General features: G+C 46.9%; 1 protein-coding gene across 1 annotated transcript in view; it reads left to right on the top strand.

The window, feature by feature from the left end:
- The window catches only part of TRAPPC3L (trafficking protein particle complex subunit 3L), a 324467-nt gene that overhangs the window by 63397 nt on the left and 242483 nt on the right, over positions 1-18587 (top strand). The window lies entirely within an intron of this gene.

The raw sequence follows: 18587 nt of genomic DNA, 5'->3' as shown, positions 1-18587 counted from the left end.
TACAAGTACTGATTGAATACATTTGTAACAGTTAGTTTGCGGACTGTCCCTCTCAGCATGAGATGCTGCAGGGACATGCTTGGATGCCCCTAGACATGCTTGAATGCCCTAGGCAAATGCCTAGCCTGCCTATAGCTAAGGCCGGCTCTGATAGTACTAGTTTAAGTACAATAAAATGTCCATGAGTCAACCAGTTTCCCAATTTTCCTTAAACCAAACAAGATACTTTCAAAGTTCTCAATATCCTATTTATCTGTTTTATTAACTTTTTCATCCCAAAGCAACTATCCTGCCTCATAGAGACCCAGGTTATCTGCATCCCCTGTATGTGTGCTTATCCTCCATACTGCCCTCTTTATTCCTGTAACGCTACATTTTATTCCTAAATATGTCGTTCCTTCCTGCGCTTCTCCTATTTATGTGTCCTTGTACCTGTATTCCCTGTTCTGTCTATCTTGTCTTGCCTTTCAGCTGACTATACTGCACTCTGTCTTCCTCACCCCTCTCCATCATACCCTGCTATGTAGGACTCACCTCCTCCTACCTGTCTTCCTGCATGGAAACTGGAAACGTCAGCAGGTGTAGCTAGAATGTTAAAGGAAGAAGCAATGTGATGTCACGGGCTAGTGATGTCACAGGCTAGGTGTGATGTCACAGTAACCAGCAGCAAAGCTACAGAGTTACAGCTATCTTACATATACATTTTCTACATCAATTACAACTGGATATACACGAGTTTCTAGTTTAAAAAAATGAGACTAGTGTAGAAAATGAAGTATAAGGCAATGCTGTACAGAGTGCCTCAATGTATAGGTAAAGGGAAAACATAAGTGACAGGAATTTCTAGACTAAATCACCACTTATATTTTATAAGGGGATAAAGCTCTTTATCTAAGAGGTTGAATTAATCATTTTCTGTTATATATGTGTGTGTGTGTGTGTGTGTGTGTGTGTGTGTGTGTGTGTGTGTGTGTGTGTGTGTATATATATATGTATATATATATATATATATATATATATATATATATATATATACATATAGGGGGTAATTCCAAGTTGATGGCAGCAGGAATTTTTTTGGCAGTTGGGCAAAACCATGTGCACTGCAGGGGAGGCAGATATAACATGTGCAGAGAGAGTTAGATTTGGGTGGGTTATTTTGTTTCTGTGCAGGGTAAATACTGGCTGCTTTATTTTTACACTGCAATTTAGATTGCAGATTGAACACACCACACCCAAATCTAACTCTCTCTGCACATGTTATATCTGCCTCCCCTGCAGTGCACATGGTTTTGCCCAACTGCTAATAAAGGGGGTAATTCCAAGTTGATCGCAGCAGGAAATTTTTTAGCAGTTGGGCAAAACCATGTGCACTGCAGGGGAGGCAGATATAACATGTGCAGAGAGAGTTAGATTTGGGTGTGGTGTGTTCAATCTGCAATCTAAATTGCAGTGTAAAAATAAAGCAGCCAGTATTTACACTGCACAGAAATAAAATAACCCACCCAAATCTAACTCTCTCTGCACATGTTATATCTGCTTCCCCTGCAGTGCACATGGTTTTGCCCAACTAAATTTCCTGCTGCGATCAACTTGGAATTACCCCCATAGAGAGATAGAGAGAGAGAGAGAGAGAGAGAGAGAGAGATAGCTATACTAACTATACTCTCCCATTAAACCAGGAAACACAAATTATACTCTTTCTGTGGCTGGTTAACCTCAAGTCTGCATTTCACCTGGTTTAATCAGCCACAGAACCTGTGTAACCCATGAGCGTATAAGAGGAGAAGAAGCAGGGCTGTTTCTAGCCAATTTGGCTCCCAGTGCGAGATTTAAAAATGTGCCCCCCCATGACATAAAATAATGTGCCCTCCCCCCCACACACACACACCTAGATGGAAAAAAAACTTGCGCACGCACCCGGCAAGGGGTCGTGGACTCATCTAATTGGGTGTGGCCTCATTTAAATGGGCATGGCCTCATCTGAAAAGACTACCTCACAATCCAGTTTTTGACCCTGCTCCAACAGATCACGACCACCACAGGAAAAAAAAATTCTACCATATTAAGCCCCACACAGTAATGCCCCCTGCACCATATTATGCCACACACCGCAATGCCCTTGATACATTAAATCCCCACACTACGGCGGGCAAGAGTCCCCATTTCACACATTACGGCAGGTGTCCCCATTTTACACATTGAGAGAGAGAGAGAGAGAGAAAATACTTACAGAGGCGATTACCGCTCTTCGGCCCGCCTCACCAGTCGCTCCTCGCGCTGGCCTTTCCCTCTTCCTAACTTGGATCTCCCTCTGTACTCCGCTCGGGGGGTGGGGGGAGTTTCGCGGAGTGACTGGGTTGCGTCGTGACGTAAAGACTGCGTCATTCCGTGAAACTCCGCCCCCCGAGCGGGTTACTCGGGGAGAAATAGGAGGGGGAAGCAGGGAGCCACAGTTAGTGCCGCGGCGGGCGCCCAGTGCGGTTGCACTGCTTGCCTGCCCCAAGAAACGGCCCTGAGAAGAAGTAAGAGTTGTCTTTTTTGTGGTGCACTAGAAATTTATTATTCAATACCAGCGTATATAAAACTGTAAGGCGGGCCCACAAGGTGACATTCACAGGGAATAGGTAATGACATCCACTCGAATTGTTCACACCCGCCGGACATGTTGGAAAGAGGTGGAGTGGACAGTGAGCGTGGCTGTGCCCTGTGGCACCACGTGGCACCATTCTACCGACAGCCGGACTGCTGAGAACGGAACCTGGAGGGTACATAACTTTTTGGTTTTCATTTCATCTCATGACACTCCACCCAAAGCTAGATGCAGTTCGGTCATGGGTTTGATTCCCACCATGGCTTTATCTGTGCAGAGTTAGTATATTCTCCCCGTACTTGCGTGGATTTCCTCCAGGTACTCCGGTTTCCTCCCACAATCCAAAAATATACCGGTAGGTTAATTGGATCCCAACAAAAATTAACACTAGTATGAATGTGTGCGCATGTACATGTGGTAGGGAACAGGGCTGGTTCTAAGATTTGTGGCGCCCCGGGCAAAATATGGGGGGCGTGGCTTCAATTGGGGGCGTGGTCAACGCGCTAAATGAAAAAATAAAAATAAATAAAAAGTATACTTACCATCCCCGTTCCTGATCCAGACCCCCTCCGCCGGCGGCGCCGCTCTTCTCCTCTCCTCTCTTCTCTTCGATCTATGGGAGAGATGTTATTATGTCTCTCCCATAGAACAGCATAGACACTAGAGGTCAATTCTGACCCCAAGTGTCTGTGCCACTATGCTGTGCGGTGCGCGATGACGTCATCGTGCATCGCACAGCAAAGGTCCTCTAGACGAAGGGAAACTAGACCGAAGCGTCTAGTTTCCCTTCATGGAGAGGACCTTTGCTGTGCAGTGCGCGATGACGTCATCGCGCACCGCACAACTAAGGTCCTCTCAATGAAGGGAAACTAGACGCTACGCGTCTAGTTCCCTTCAAAGCGGGGGGCACAGCAGGGCACTGCGGGGGGCACAGTGGCGGATCTTGCCCTGGTGCGGCGCCCTCCGGATGGCGCCGGCGCCCTCCGGAAGGCGGCGCCCCGGGCAAAAGTACCGCTTGCCCGTGGCAAGAACCGCCACTGGTAGGGAATATAGATTGTAAGCTCCACTGGAACAGGGACTGATGTGAATGACCAAATATTCTCTGTAAAGCGCTGTGTAATATGTGTGCGCTATATAAATAACTGGTAATAATAAGATAATAATTATTGCTTTCCTTCCAAGTGAACCTAATGTTTTGTGTCCCTATAAAACATCTGATATGAACGAAACAATTATGTTGGATTCTACAATACTCTGAAAGATGGTGTGTCTGCAGGTCTTTCTTCATATTCTTCAGGCGTTTTGTGAGGTGTATTAAGCAGAGCCGTAACTAGACTTTTTGGTGCCCTGTGCCAGAGAGAGAATTGGTGCCCCCACTCCTCCCATTTTTTTTTCAATAGGGACATAAGGCGCATGCCTCGTGGGGAAGGGAAAGCCCATGCTATTATGCCTCTTCCCACATTTCTATCTATCTATCTATCTATCTATCTATCTATCTATCTATCTATCTATCTATCTGTAAATAAAAGAAGAAAATGGGTGGGTGGTCCCAATGCGTAATTTTCTAGAACCAATTACTCTGAAACTATAGTTTGGGATATAATGTTAAAAAAGTTGCTCCTCTCAATAAAAACCCATCAGGTCCTAATAGAATAATGTGATATAGATGATAATCAAAAGGGTGCTGTCCTGAATGTTTTCGGCAATTACCACAAAAAATAATGCTTACAATGCTTGTAGTGTTGATATGTTTACATTGTGTACCTAAAAAATTACCCATACAGGTTGAGTATCCCTTATCCAAAATGCTTGGGACAAGAAGCATTTTGGATATCAGATTTTTCTGTATTTTGGAATAATTGCATACCATAATGAGATTTCATGGCGATGGGCAGGGGCGGATTGGCCCACCAGGACACCATGACAGAGTCCAATGGGCTGGTCCCATATCCCCTCAGCCAGGCCGATTCACACTCAGGGTGGGCTGGCTCACACTGCTTCCAGTACTTGTGTTTCATTGGAATGTAATCCGGAAGTTAGGCTAGCGGACACTTCCAGGTGCTGCTAGCCGTGAAAAGTGATAATGCTGTTCTACTAATGGGGGACCTTGGGAAAGTTAACCAGCCCAGCAGCATCCTCTCCCTGGCCCCGGCCAAAAGACTCTTCAATGAGCCCGGTCCAGGAGCAGCATCAAAGCGATGGTCGGAGCCGGGTTCACTACACCCGCTGCCACCCCAGCTCCCGCACTCTCACTGAACTGGCAAGAGCGGCGACTGAGCACTGAAAGGGACCCAGCAGAGAGGTTATTTTTAATTACATTATTTGCATTATCATGTTAGTGTAAAGGTTAGGGTGTTCCCGGTCACAGTGTATGGTTTGGGGACTGGACAGGAGCAGGATGTACTTTGTTCTCAGGATTCCCGCTGACCAGGCAGCACTCACAGCCAGCCCTGGGACAATCTCTATTGCAACGTCCTTCAGCCCTATAGCTGCCCAATGTCTGTCCATGATGATGGGCCTATTTATGCAGTGGCTACGTATGTAATGCGGTGGCTATGTATGTAATGTGGTGCTAGTCATCTAGGTGGTCATTCCGAGTTGATTGCAGCCAGCAACTTTTTGCTGCTGCTGCGATCAATTAGTCCACGCCTATGAGGGAGTGTATTTTAGCTTAGCAGGGCTGCGATCGCTTGTGCAGCCCTGCTAAGCTAAAATTTTTTTAAAGCAGAACAAGACCAGCCCTATACCTACTTACCCTGTGCGATGGATCCAGCGATGATGGGCTCGGCTTTGACGTCACTCCTCCGCCCTCTGTTCTGCTGGGCACACCTGCATTATACTCACCACTCCCCGAAAACGGCTCCAAACGCTCCGGATCCACCACTCTTCTTAACGGTCGGCTCTGCGACCGCTTCCTTTGTAAGTTGCGACGTAACCCGGCGACCCCTGACGCCGGGCAATGTCACACACGCGCACTGCGCCCGCCACGCATGCGCATTCCGCACCTGTTCGCACCGCAGCGATAAACCGCTGCATGCGAACGGGTCGGAATGACCCCCATGATGCGGTCCAATACGTGTAGTGCGGTGCTATACCTGTAATGTTGTGCTGTTCGTGTTATGTGGTGCTATTTGTGTAATGCGGTACTATACGTGTAATGTGGTGCTATATGTGTAATGCAGTGCTATTTGTATAATGTGGTGCTATTCATGTAATAATGTGGTGGCTATGTATGTAATATGGTGGCTATGTATGTAATCAGGGGCGCATTGGCCACTGGGACAGATTCTGCTGCGCTGGTCCACTGTGTCTGTGTTTCACTGCTTGTGTGTGCTCCCTCCCTGTACTGTGCTGTATGTAGTGCGTGCTCCCTCCCTGTACTGTGCTGTATGTAGTGTGTGCTCCCTCCCTGTACTGTGCTGTGTGTAGTGTGTGCTCCCTCCCTGTACTGTGCTGTATGTAGTGTGTGATCCCTCCCTGTACTGTGCTATATGTAGTGTGTGTGCTCCCTCCCTGTACTGTGCTGTATGTAGTGTGTGTGCTCCCTCCCTGTACTGTGCTGTATGTAGTGTGTGCTCCCTCCCTTTACTGTGCTGTATGTAGTGTGTGCTCCCCCTCCCTGTACTGTGCTGTATGTAGTGTGTGCTCCCTCCCTGTACTGTGCTATATGTAGTGTGTGCTCCCTCCCTGTACTGTATGTAGTGTGTGCTCCCTCCCTGTACTGTGCTGTATGTAGTGTGTGCTCCCTCCCTGTACTGTGCTGTATGTAGTGTGTGCTCCCCCTCCCTGTACTGTGCTGTATGTAGTGTGTGCTCCCTCCCTGTACTGTGCTGTATGTAGTGTGTGCTCCCTCCCTGTACTGTGCTATATGTAGTGTGTGCTCCCTCCCTGTACTGTGCTGCATGTATTGTGTGCTCTCCCTCCCTGTACTGTGCTCTAGGTAGTGTGTGCTCCCCCTCCCTGTACTGTGCTGTATGTAGTGTGTGCTCCCTCCCTGTACTGTGCTGTATGTAGTGTGTGCTCCCTCCCTGTACTGTGCTGTATGTAGTGTGTGCTCCCTCCCTGTACTGTGCTGTTATGTAGTGTGTGCACCCCCTCCCTGTACTGTGCTCTATGTAGTGTGTGCTCCCTCCCTGTACTGTGCTGTATGTAGTGTGTGCCCCCTCCCTGTACTGTGCTGTATGTAGTGTGTGCTCCCTCCCTGTACTGTGCTGTATGCAGTGTGTGCTCCCTCTCTGTACTGTGCAGTATGTAGTGTGTGCTCCCTCCCTGTACTGTGCAGTATGTATGTAGTGTGTGCTCCCTCCCTGTACTGTGCTCTATGTAGTGTGTGCTCCCTCTCTGTGCTGTGCAGTATGTAGTGTGTGCTCCCTCTCTGTACTGTGCAGTATGTAGTGTGTGCTCCCTCCCTGTACTGTGCTCTATGTAGTGTGTGCTCCCTCTCTGTACTGTGCAGTATGTAGTGTGTGCTCCCTCCCTGTACTGTCTGTGCAGTATGTAGTGTGTGCTCCCTCCCTGTACTGTGCTGTATGTAGTGTGTGCTCCCTCCCTGTACTGTGCTGTATGTAGTGTGTGCTCCCCCTCCCTGTACTGTGCTGTATGTAGTGTGCTCCCCCTCCCTGTACTGTGCTGTATGTAGTGTGTGCTCCCTCCCTGTACTGTGCAGTATGTAGTGTGTGCTCCTGAAGGGTTAAAGGGTCCATGTTCTTTACTCACTGTTATTGCTACAGAGACAAAGACGTCTCAAGGTTCCCATATAAAATTTATAACCATATGAAGCTACTCCCACGCCACACACTGAAACTATGGGGGTAATTCCAAGTTGATCGCAGCAGGATTTTTGTTAGCAGTTGGGCAAAACCATGTGAACTGCAGGGGAGGGCAGATATAACATGTGCAGAGAGAGAGTTAGATTTGGGTGTGGTGTGTTCAAACTGAAATCTAAATTGCAGTGTAAAAATAAAGCAGCCAGTATTTACCCTGCACAGAAACAAAATAACCCACCCATATCTAACTCTCTCTGCACATGTTATATCTGTCTCCCCTGCACTGCACATGGTTTTGCCCAACTGCTAAAAAATGTCCTGCTGCGATCAACTTGGAATTACCCCCTATGTACTAACTGTGCCTTAGTTTCGACACATACCCCTGTCCGTGTACGGAAGTCCTTATAAGGACATAGAGCTCGTGGTGCCCTCGTGCATTTCATGTTTCCGCTGTATGATATCCTGCATGTAGTGTCGTAAGTTAACTTCCTTAACCAATTATGTTCTTGCACGTATTGTATACACCCATGTGTCTTATCTACATAGTAAGCCGTAATTTCTATAATAAACAGAGTGATTCTTAACCAACAGCTGCGTGTTTATTCTTTGTGTTAAGAGTTGCTCTCACGGGTACCTAAGAGGTCATCACATCGAGGGGGTTAAAAGGCAAGATTCTAACAATCTGGGGGCTCGGAGCCGGGATCCAGACGATCGTCCCCTGACCGGTAAGATAGAGAATTTTGTTGTCTGTCTTGCTCACTAAGGGATTGCGACCATCTACTGGATCTGAACCCGTAGCGTGTTCTGGGAACACGTATGGTAATATCTGAGTCAAGGACTCGATAGTACTCATAGCATAAGAAAAGGAAAATTTAGGCGCCAATAACAGGTATCAGGGATACCTATAGAGGACCAGGGGTCCGTAAAAATGCCTCCTCGATATGATCACCTACTATTTCTTGTCATGACAAACTGATATCATTAGAGCTATAAGGACATTAATTGTACGGGTGGTAAGTGTACGTACATTTGGTGTCACATATTGTTGTACTGCTGTTGTTTTCTGTCCCCGGTAGTTTGTGTAGGAAATATGCAGTCTCACATGTTACCAATGATCTATGATCAGATCAGCTGAATGCATACATAGACTATTGTTCCCCTTCCCTGTTATTTGTGAATTCTTTTAGAAATATATTGCGCGGGTGGTAAGTGTACGCGCATTATATGACATTGTGTTCGGAACAGTCTATGTTTTTATGATAAGATTGTTGCAACTTCACTTTAAACACGTTAGTTACTTGTTGGTAATATGGGATCAGACCAGAGTAAAGAGACTGAATACCCCCCTCCCCTCCCGGGAGAGACCTGCAAGGAATATGTTGCTCGTGTCTCCCCTACAAATTACTACCTTGTTAATCCCTGGCTAGACAACCTAGCTGGCTGGACAGAAGCCATGAAAAGTCCAGATCCCTTTCCCAGAGACGGGTCAAACTTGCCATTTTATATGGATATGGTGAAGGGCTTATGCCTTGAGGACAAGGAAGCTTGGCCGTGGTATGACCACGATCCTCAATGGGATATAACATATATGCGGGCGGGGGGAGAGCAGTGGCTTACCATAGCCCCTCATTGGCAGGATAGACCAAGAAAAGTCAGAACTAAGAACAGATCCAATACTCAGTCCCAACTCCATGCAAAAGAAAAAGACAGATTTCAAAAGTTAACTAACAACATCTGTCCCCCACCCTACAACCGCCTTTACCCATCTTTAACAGACGAGGACATCTTAGCCCTGTCCTCTGCAGTTATTCCAGCCCCGCCATCTGCCCCTACACCCCCGCCACCTCAGTCATCATCCATCTCTATCTCACTCTCACCCCCTCGCTCCGCCTCTGCAACCACTCGTCAGTCAGCGGACTCCACAATTGTCACTAATGAAATCACTAGTCCTGGACATACCCGGTCCGGTAGACTCATTTCAGGGGCGGACGGCGGTGCACAGGGGACGGAGACACACATGCCTTTCATGACAGTGGGTGATCAACTATTAAAAAAACCTATTGAGGTTGAAGATTTAGACAGAATTATTAAGAACTGTCCCAAACCTACGGTAGCACCCAAGGGCTGCATCGCTTACTTAAAAAAGGCTTGTAATGGGCGCAGTTTCACACAGGAAGACATGAGACTTATCATAGACGGAGTCATAGATCATTACAACGGGTGGGATTGGAGCAAGGTGCCCACAATCAGTGCCCCTATAGCAACGGCTAATCAGACTGCCACTAATTACCCCCTCAATACACAGGACGGCATAAAGAAAATGTGGGATGAACTGAGTGAACATATGGACGCAGTGTTTAAAACCCGCTCGTCTCTCCCAGTAGCAGTAGCTTGCAAACAGAAACCTAGTGAGAATGTGACTGAATTCTGGAAAAGATTTAAAAAGTGTTGGTCAGAGGAGGCAGGTCTCACCCTAGTTAATACCGACAACTTACTCATTTCTACATTTATAAACAACTTGTTGCCATCCGTGACATTAACTGTAAAACAAAGTGTTTCTAGTTGGACCTCAGACAACATTGAGGTATTTAGTAAACACTTATATGAGAAGGAAGCAGCAGGCTGCTTTGACATTAAAAAGATTACTCAAAACGTACCGACCCACAGTTTTCAGAACCCCCGGGGGCAACACAGGAACCCTCGCCCCCATCGGGACATCCCACAGAATAGGGGTCCCCCTGCACCTCCAAACAGACGACACACATCCTGCTTTAATTGTGGAAAAGATGGACATTGGGCTAGGGACTGTCCTTACCCCTTTAATAAAACTAAACAACCATTGACTGAACCTGTCCCCACTAACAATACTCCCAGAGACGCCCCAAGGTTCCAAATTGACTGGCAGGGACAGCCCCGCTGACGGGGCCCGGAGGAGAGTGTCCCGACTTTCATGCAGCTCACTGGTCACTGGAAGGAGCCCCCAATGGTCAATCTAGGCATAAATGGAACAAGTGTCCCATTCCTGATTGACAGTGGAGCCACCACCAGTGTCCTGTGTAGGGACCATTACCATGGACCCTTGAGAAAGTCCGCTCCTTCAATGGGAATCAATGGGATACCCACAAAAGCTTACTCCACTGTACCTATCCCTATTGACACACCACGGGGACATTACATAGGTACTCACTCATTCACTGTCATACCTGACTGCCCAGTTAACCTGTTGGGAAGAGACCTCCTTACTGAACTACAGATAACCATTACCCCTACTGGTAAGGGTATGGACATAATCTCACCACATTTCCCCGTGATTACTGAAACCTCTGAACTAGACACCATAGACCCCCACGTATGGGCAGAAGGGCCCCTCGACACAGGCCTGATATCTTGTACCCCCTACAAGGCCACACTGAAACCTGATGTACACCCCGTTTACCAGAAACAATATCCATTGTCTAAAGAAAAAATGGATGGCCTTAAGCCCATGGTAGAGCAATTCCTGCCGCAAGGCATACTCAGATCTGTAGTTTCTCCTTACTATACTCCTGTCAACCCTGTTGCTAAATCAGATGGCTCAACTAGATTTGTACAGGACTTAAGGGCAATTAACCAGCTAATTGTCCCCATTGCTCCCATAGTCCCAGACACTAACTCCCTCCTCTCAGCCATCCCTGCGAACGCTGTGCATTTTACCGTCATTGACTTGAAAAATGCCTTTTTTAGCATACCTGTTGACCCACAGACACAATTACTGTTTGCATTTTCTTTTGGGGGCCAGCAATTAACTTGGTGTAGGTTACCCCAGGGGTTCATAGACGCTCCTGTTGTTTACACCATTGTCCTCCAAGCCACTTTAAAATCATGGCACCCCCCCCAAGGTTCTGTCCTGCTACAGTATGCAGATGATCTGCTTCTCTGTAGTCAAACGGAGGAGGCCTGCCGAGAGGATGGTTTATCACTGCTACAATGGCTCTGTCAATGTGGACACAAAGTGTCAAAAACTAAAATGCAATGGTGTAAAAAGCAAGTTGATTATCTGGGTTTTGTCCTCACAGAGGGAGAGAGGAAGGTCAGTCCACAACGCATTCAGTCTGTACTGGGTCTGGTCCGCCCAGCCACTCAGAAGGAAATGCTGTCCTTTCTGGGTATGATAAACTACTGCAGACAGTGGATATCTGATTGTTCCTATTATGACAATATTCTGAGACAAGCCACACTAGCTGACAAACCCAGAGACATACAATGGTCACAAGAAATGTTGGATGCATACGAGAATTTGAAATGTTTGTTGATTAAAAGTCCGGCACTTGGCCTCCCCAACTATGTATTACCTTTTCATCTCTTTGCAAGGGACAACTGTAAAACCATGGCGGGGGTACTAACTCAAGAACATGGAGGTAAGCTGCGCCCCGTGGCATTTTTTTCTAAAATAATGCCCGTGTCAGTCCAGGGAATGCCTGCTTGTCTTCGAGCCCTGGCAGCCTGCGCAATGGTGGCTGAGATGGCCATGACTCTCACCCTAGGTCACCTTACTGTACTACATACCACACATAATGTAGTTACCCTACTTAAAGGCCTCCACACACAACATATGTCTGCCCAACGCCTTAGTGGCTACGAAGTACAATTGCTGGGAAATCCCTCCCTTACTATTAAGTATGCCAATGCAACTTCAGGCCCTGCCCCTATACTAAATGCTCTTCTTGGTCTCAAAGGTCCCCAAGACGACTTACCCGATGACCATGATTGCGGTATGACTATAGAGACTGAGACATCTCCCAGACTGGACATGTCCCCCATACCGGTACCTGATTCTGACCATGTCTTTGTGGACGGCTCTTGCACTAGACCAAATGACTCCACATACCAAGCAGGTTATGCCGTTGTGCGCCTGCCAAATGACGTTCTTGAGGCAAAGCCCATACCTTATCAATCTGCACAGGCTGCTGAACTCATAGCCCTAACCAGGGCATGTATTCTGTACCAGGATAAACCTGTCACCATCTACACAGACTCAAAATACGCCTACAGCGTTGTGCATGACCATGGAGTTATCTGGTCCCGCCGGGGTTTCATCGGAGCTGACGGTAAGAACATTTCACATGCCCAACTTATCACAGACTTACTTCATGCAATACTCCTGCCTAGTGACATTGCCATCTTACATTGTAGAGCCCACACTGGTGGGGCTGATGAAATTTCCAGGGGTAATGCTCTCGCAGATAGCTCCGCCCGTCAGGCAGCTCAGCTCCCTACCATACACCAAGCCATGGCCGTCATGACCCCACCCATGATAGATGATCAGTATCTACTTACTGAACTCCAAGTTTCTGCCTCCCCCAAAGATTTAGCTGATTGGTTGTTTCCAATAATGCAGAAGAATCCTAAAACAGGATTAATCTGCAAAGAGGGGAAACCATGTATACCTCAAGCAAGCGCTCCTTTGTTCATATCGCACTATCATGGGATTGGTCACAACAGCAAACATACAACACATACATTACTAGACAAAGATTTTTACATCACAGACGCGAGATTACTAGTTGACCAGTATGTTAGCAGATGCATTACATGCTTAAGAAACAACCCTAACAATCCTATGAAGGCAGCTCACCAACACCTGGCATATCCAACCACGCCCTTTACTCATTTGCAAATTGATTTTACTCATATCCCAAACAAAGGGGCTAAACAGGAGTATGCCTTAGTTATAGTAGACATGTTTTCAAGGTGGCCCGAAGCATTCCCTACCAAGGTGGAGGATGCCAAGACTGTTGCTAGAATACTCACACAGGAAGTTATACCCAGGTGGGGCTGCCCATTACAAATAAATAGTGACAAAGGTTCAGCTTTCACGGCCAAGATCACACAGGCTTTGGTAAAGGCCCTACAGATAGAATGGAAGTTTCACATTCCGTATCACCCCCAAAGTTCAGGGGTCGTAGAGAGGATGAATAGGACTATTAAGGACAAGTTAAGGAAGGCCACGGGAGGTACCTTTCACAAATGGAAACAAGTCCTCCCTATCATTCTAGCAGAAATCAGGATGACCCCACAGAAGACTTTGGGATACTCCCCCTTTGAGATACTCATGGGAAGACCCTTTCCCACGCCCTGGGCAAAGAAACCCATGATAGTGCAAGAGGGGGATCTCGATCAGATCAGGGAAGAATATGTCAGGTCTCTCATAACCAAACTGACTGAAGTTGAGCATAATGTTGTTCGGAAAAATCCCTCTAATCCACAGGAACCAACTCACCCCTTCCAGGTGGGAGACAGAGTGGTTGTTAAGGTTCTCCCCAGAAACAAGGAACCAGGAGACTTCGCGTACGGTCCCGAAACAGAGGTTGTTGCAGTTACCAGAACAGCGATCCTTACCAAAGAAGGCCCTACCTGGATACATGCGTCCCGAGTAAAGAACATACCTAGACCAGACCGGGAAGGAAGACCAGAAGGGGTACTAACGGGAGTAGACAACTCTGACCCCCAACAACAAAGAGAGGTACTAACGGGGGCGGACAGCCCTGACCTCCAGCAGGAAGAGGTACTAACGGGGGCAGACAGCCCCGACCTCCAACTCATCCAAAATGATGACTTCATACATGGAGAAGACGATGGTGAACCACGGATCATGCTGGGCTTGTGTTGCCCTGACTTTTATCACAGTCCTGACACTCCCCTGTAAAACTGAGGTTGACATCTCACAGAAGGGAGGGGTGATCACTTTATGGTATAACTCCTCCAACACACATGTAGCCACATATATTGTAGAATATTTTAAGTTCCATAAGCTTGCTAAGGCAGAGGCCTCCATACACCCTAGCCATAAAAAACTAGAGGATTTATCTGTAGAATTGAGAAAGAATTCCGGCATTGATAACCCCTGGAGCCAATACTTCGGGTGGTTTGAGAACTGGAAACAAGCACTTGTACAATTGGGAATCTTTATATTGATTACTCTCATTCTTATATGTGTTATTGTGTTCTGCATCCTACCATGTTGCCGACGGCTCACAACTAAGACCATCGAGAATAATCTCATGTATGAGTCTATAGCCCCACCACATGACAACTCACCTGCAGGCTATAAACAATATCTGGCCAAATACCGTTCAGGGAAACCTCCTCGGAAGAATCATATCATATGAATTTATGATTCTAAGAGGGGGTTGAAGGGTTAAAGGGTCCATGTTCTTTACTCACTGTTATTGCTACAGAGACAAAGACGTCTCAAGGTTCCCATATAAAATTTATAACCATATGAAGCTACTCCCACGCCACACACTGAAACTATGTACTAACTGTGCCTTAGTTTCGACACGTACCCCTGTCCGTGTACGGAAGTCCTTATAAGGACATAGAGCTCGTGGTGCCCTCGTGCATTTCATGTTTCCGCTGTATGATATCCTGCATGTAGTGTCGTAAGTTAACTTCCTTAACCAATTATGTTCTTGCACGTATTGTATACACCCATGTGTCTTATCTACATAGTAAGCCGTAATTCCTATAATAAACAGAGTGATTCTTAACCAACAGCTGCGTGTTAGGCGCCGAGGGTCCGCTCGTCAGTGCGGCCGGCGCCTAGCAACGGGGACGCCACTGTCGGATCGTGTTCCCCGTTGCTGGGTCTAAGTTTATATCATCACTGGTTTCCTGGCTGTGTAGCATGCAGCTGCACGGCATGTTGTAATTATCACTCATCTGTTTCCCTGGCCATGCAGTTTGTCAGCTGCATGGCATTTAATCCAATCAGCCTCCAAACAGCTGATTGGAAGACTCTCTGTTAAAAGCACTCCCAGGACTCCTCACAGACGCCGGTGATAGCTTCCTGTTTGCCTGATTCTGCTGCAGAGAGAGTTCCCAGTCCCGGTCTGTTCGTTTGTTCCTGTTCTCAGTGATCCAGTACTCGGAAGTTACCATCTGTTCCTGGAGTCTGACCGAGCACCTTTAACTTCTGGTGGTGTTCGTGAGTCGCGGCGCAGCCGTGTGTTGCGGCTTGTCCGCTACTATTTATTATTGTGTTTATTTTGAGTTCTGGAGCTTTGCGGAGGATTCCGCTTCCACAAGATCCACTCTGGTGTCCAGCGGTGCCGGATAGGAGTGTCGGATCCGTGGATCCTTGGTTGTCCTTTTCCCTGGCGGCTAGTCCGCACATACCTTTTGATTTAGTTAAGTTAGCTTGTAACCCCTGGCTTGGTTGCTTAGTCAGAGGGCCCCTTGTTATCACCCTGTCTCGGACTTCCCCTTGTCTCCCATTAAGACCTGCGGGGGCATCGGGGTTGGGCAGACATAATCCGCCCTTCGAACGCGGCTGCCATGGGCTCAAGCAACCATAGTCTCGCAGGGGATTTCTGATAACACGGGCGAGACAACGGAGTTAGGGCGCCAGGGGTTACTAGGCTCTCCAGCTCCCACAACCTGTATTTCATTCCTGTACTCAGATCTCTGCCATAAGATCTTCTCCAGTCTGGAGTACAGGAATCGTAACATTATCACCGGCCTGACAAAAGAAAAAATTTCAACAGGAGTTAATTTTTTCACTTATCCAGTAGGGAGAATTTTGTCGGTCTCATGAATCCCACCGGTGTTGGGCCAAATCCTGGCCAGTTTTTGGTTAGTCAGATTCAGGAACTTACCCAGATGGTTCAGGATCTGTCCCTCCGGGTGAGCTCACAGGAAGATCTGTTACGGACTTCCCCGAGGGTCATCCCTGAACCAAAAATGCATCTGCCTGACCGTTTTTCTGGGGATAGAAAACAGTTTTTTAATTTTAAAGAGTCTTGTAAACTGTATTTTCGTTTAAGACCAGTTTCCTCAGGTACGGAGGCTCAGCGGGTTGGAATTATAATTTCTCTGCTTCAGGGGGATCCTCAGACCTGGGCTTTTGGTTTAAAGACAGACGATCCAGCCTTATCGTCTGTAGACGCTTTTTTGAAATCTTTAGGGCTATTGTATGACGACCCTGATAGAGAGGCATCCGCAGAAAGTCAGTTGCGTGCTCTAAGACAGGGTAGGAATCCTGCAGAGAATTATTGTACGGAGTTTCGCCGTTGGTCGAACGACTGTGGCTGGAATGATCCTGCCCTGCGCAGTCAGTTTCGCCTCGGCTTATCTGAATCTATAAAAGACAGCCTCCTTCAGTATCCCGCTCCTGAGAACCTTGATAAACTCATGGAGCTCTCTATTAAAATAGATCGTCGGCTCAGAGAGCGGAGGACTGAGAAAGGGGCATCTGTAGTTTCTTTTCCCTGTGTTTCTTCCGTTCCGATAGACATGGAGGAGCCTATGCAGATTGGTCTCTCCAAATTGTCTCCGGAAGAAAGAACCAGGAGGCAAAATTCTGGTCTGTGTTTGTACTGCGGAGGTAAGGGACATTTTGCCCGTAGTTGCCCAAACAAGTTGGGAAACTTCCTGACCAAGTGAATAGTGAGGGGGTTCACTTTGGTCTACAGCTCATCTCCTCAAATAATTCACTATTGGTTCCTGCTAAAGTTTCTTATGACAGCCTCTGTTCCTCGGTCTCTGCTTTTGTGGACAGTGGAGCTGCAGGAAACTTTATGGACTTAACATGGGCCAAGGCCTTAGGTATTCCTCAGTTAACCTTAAGTAGGTGTATCACCATGCATGGTTTAGATGGGAGTCCCTTATCCAATGGGGTTATTTCTCTATGTACACCTCCTGTTTTGCTCTCGGTGGGAGCTCTACATTCTGAAAAGATTGAGTTTTTTCTTACCCATTGTCCAGCAGTTCCTGTGGTTCTGGGTCACCCTTGGCTGGCCTTTCATAATCCCATCATAGATTGGCAGTCTGGGGAGATTCTACAATGGAGTACCATCTGTGATAAAGAATGTATTACACTTCCTATCCGAGTAGCTGCTGCCAGGTCCGCACATATTCCTGGAGAGTACCAAGATTTTTTGGATGTGTTTTCCAAGGGCAATGCGGATATTTTGCCTCCCCATAGGCCTTATGATTGTACCATTGAGTTAATTCCTGGTGCCACGTTGCCTAAAGGAAGGTTATATGCATTGTCTGGTCCTGAAACTGTGGCCATGAATGAGTATGTGAAAGAAAGTCTTGAGAAAGGGTTTATCAGGCCATCTAAATCCCCTTTAAGTGCAGGTTTTTTCTTCGTAGAGAAGAAGGATGGTTCCCTCAGACCCTGCATTGACTTTCGAGCCCTGAATAAAATCTCAGTAAAGAATACTTACCCTCTGCCTCTGATCTCTGTCCTCTTTGATCAGCTACGTTCGGCTGTTATTTTTTCTAAGATTGACCTGAGAGGAGCATATAATCTCATTAGAATCAGATCGGGGGATGAGTGGAAAACGGCATTCAGTACTCAATCAGGTCACTATGAGTATCTGGTCATGCCTTTCGGCCTATCTAACGCTCCGGCAGTCTTTCAGGATCTCATTAATGATGTGCTCCGTGAGTTTCTGGGAAGATTCGTTGTGGTCTATTTAGACGACATTTTGATTTATTCTGACTCTATAGAACAACATGTTACCCAGGTGCGTCAGGTACTTAAGAAATTACGTGAAAATCACTTGTATGCCAAACCGGAGAAGTGTGAATTTCACGTCACGGAGGTATCCTTTTTAGGGTACATTATTTCCCCTCGGGGATTCCGAATGGAACCTAAGAAGCTCCAAGCCATCCTGAGTTGGGCGCAACCCACCAACTTAAAAGCAATTCAGCGCTTTTTAGGGTTTGCGAACTACTACAGAAGGTTTATTCACTCTTTCTCTGACATAGTTGCTCCCATTGTGGCACTCACTAAGAAGGGAGCAGATCCTACCAATTGGTCATGTGAAGCTAAAGTATCTTTTCAGGCCTTGAAACAAGCCTTTGTCTCAGCCCCTGTCCTTAGACATCCCAACCCAGAATTGCCTTTCATCGTTGAGGTAGATGCCTCGGAGGTTGGTGTAGGGGCTATCCTTTCTCAGAAGGATCCAGATTCCCTTGAGTTACATCCTTGTGCATTTATGTCCAGGAAATTCTCATCTGCCGAATCCAACTACGATGTTGGTAATCGGGAGTTGCTGGCTATTAAATGGGCTTTTGAGGAGTGGAGACATTGGCTTGAAGGAGCGACCCATACCATTTCTGTTTTGACAGATCACAAAAATCTTCAATACATTGAATCAGCTAAGCGACTGAATGCCCGACAGGCTCGTTGGGCTTTATTTTTCACTCGTTTCAAATTCATTATCACCTTCAGACCT

The sequence above is a fragment of the Pseudophryne corroboree genome, chromosome 4 (genome assembly GCF_028390025.1).
Source record: "Pseudophryne corroboree isolate aPseCor3 chromosome 4, aPseCor3.hap2, whole genome shotgun sequence".
In the NCBI taxonomy this organism is placed as follows: domain Eukaryota; kingdom Metazoa; phylum Chordata; class Amphibia; order Anura; family Myobatrachidae; genus Pseudophryne; species Pseudophryne corroboree.
Note: the sequence above shows the minus strand (reverse complement) of the source record. Positions and strands in the feature narration are given on the sequence as shown.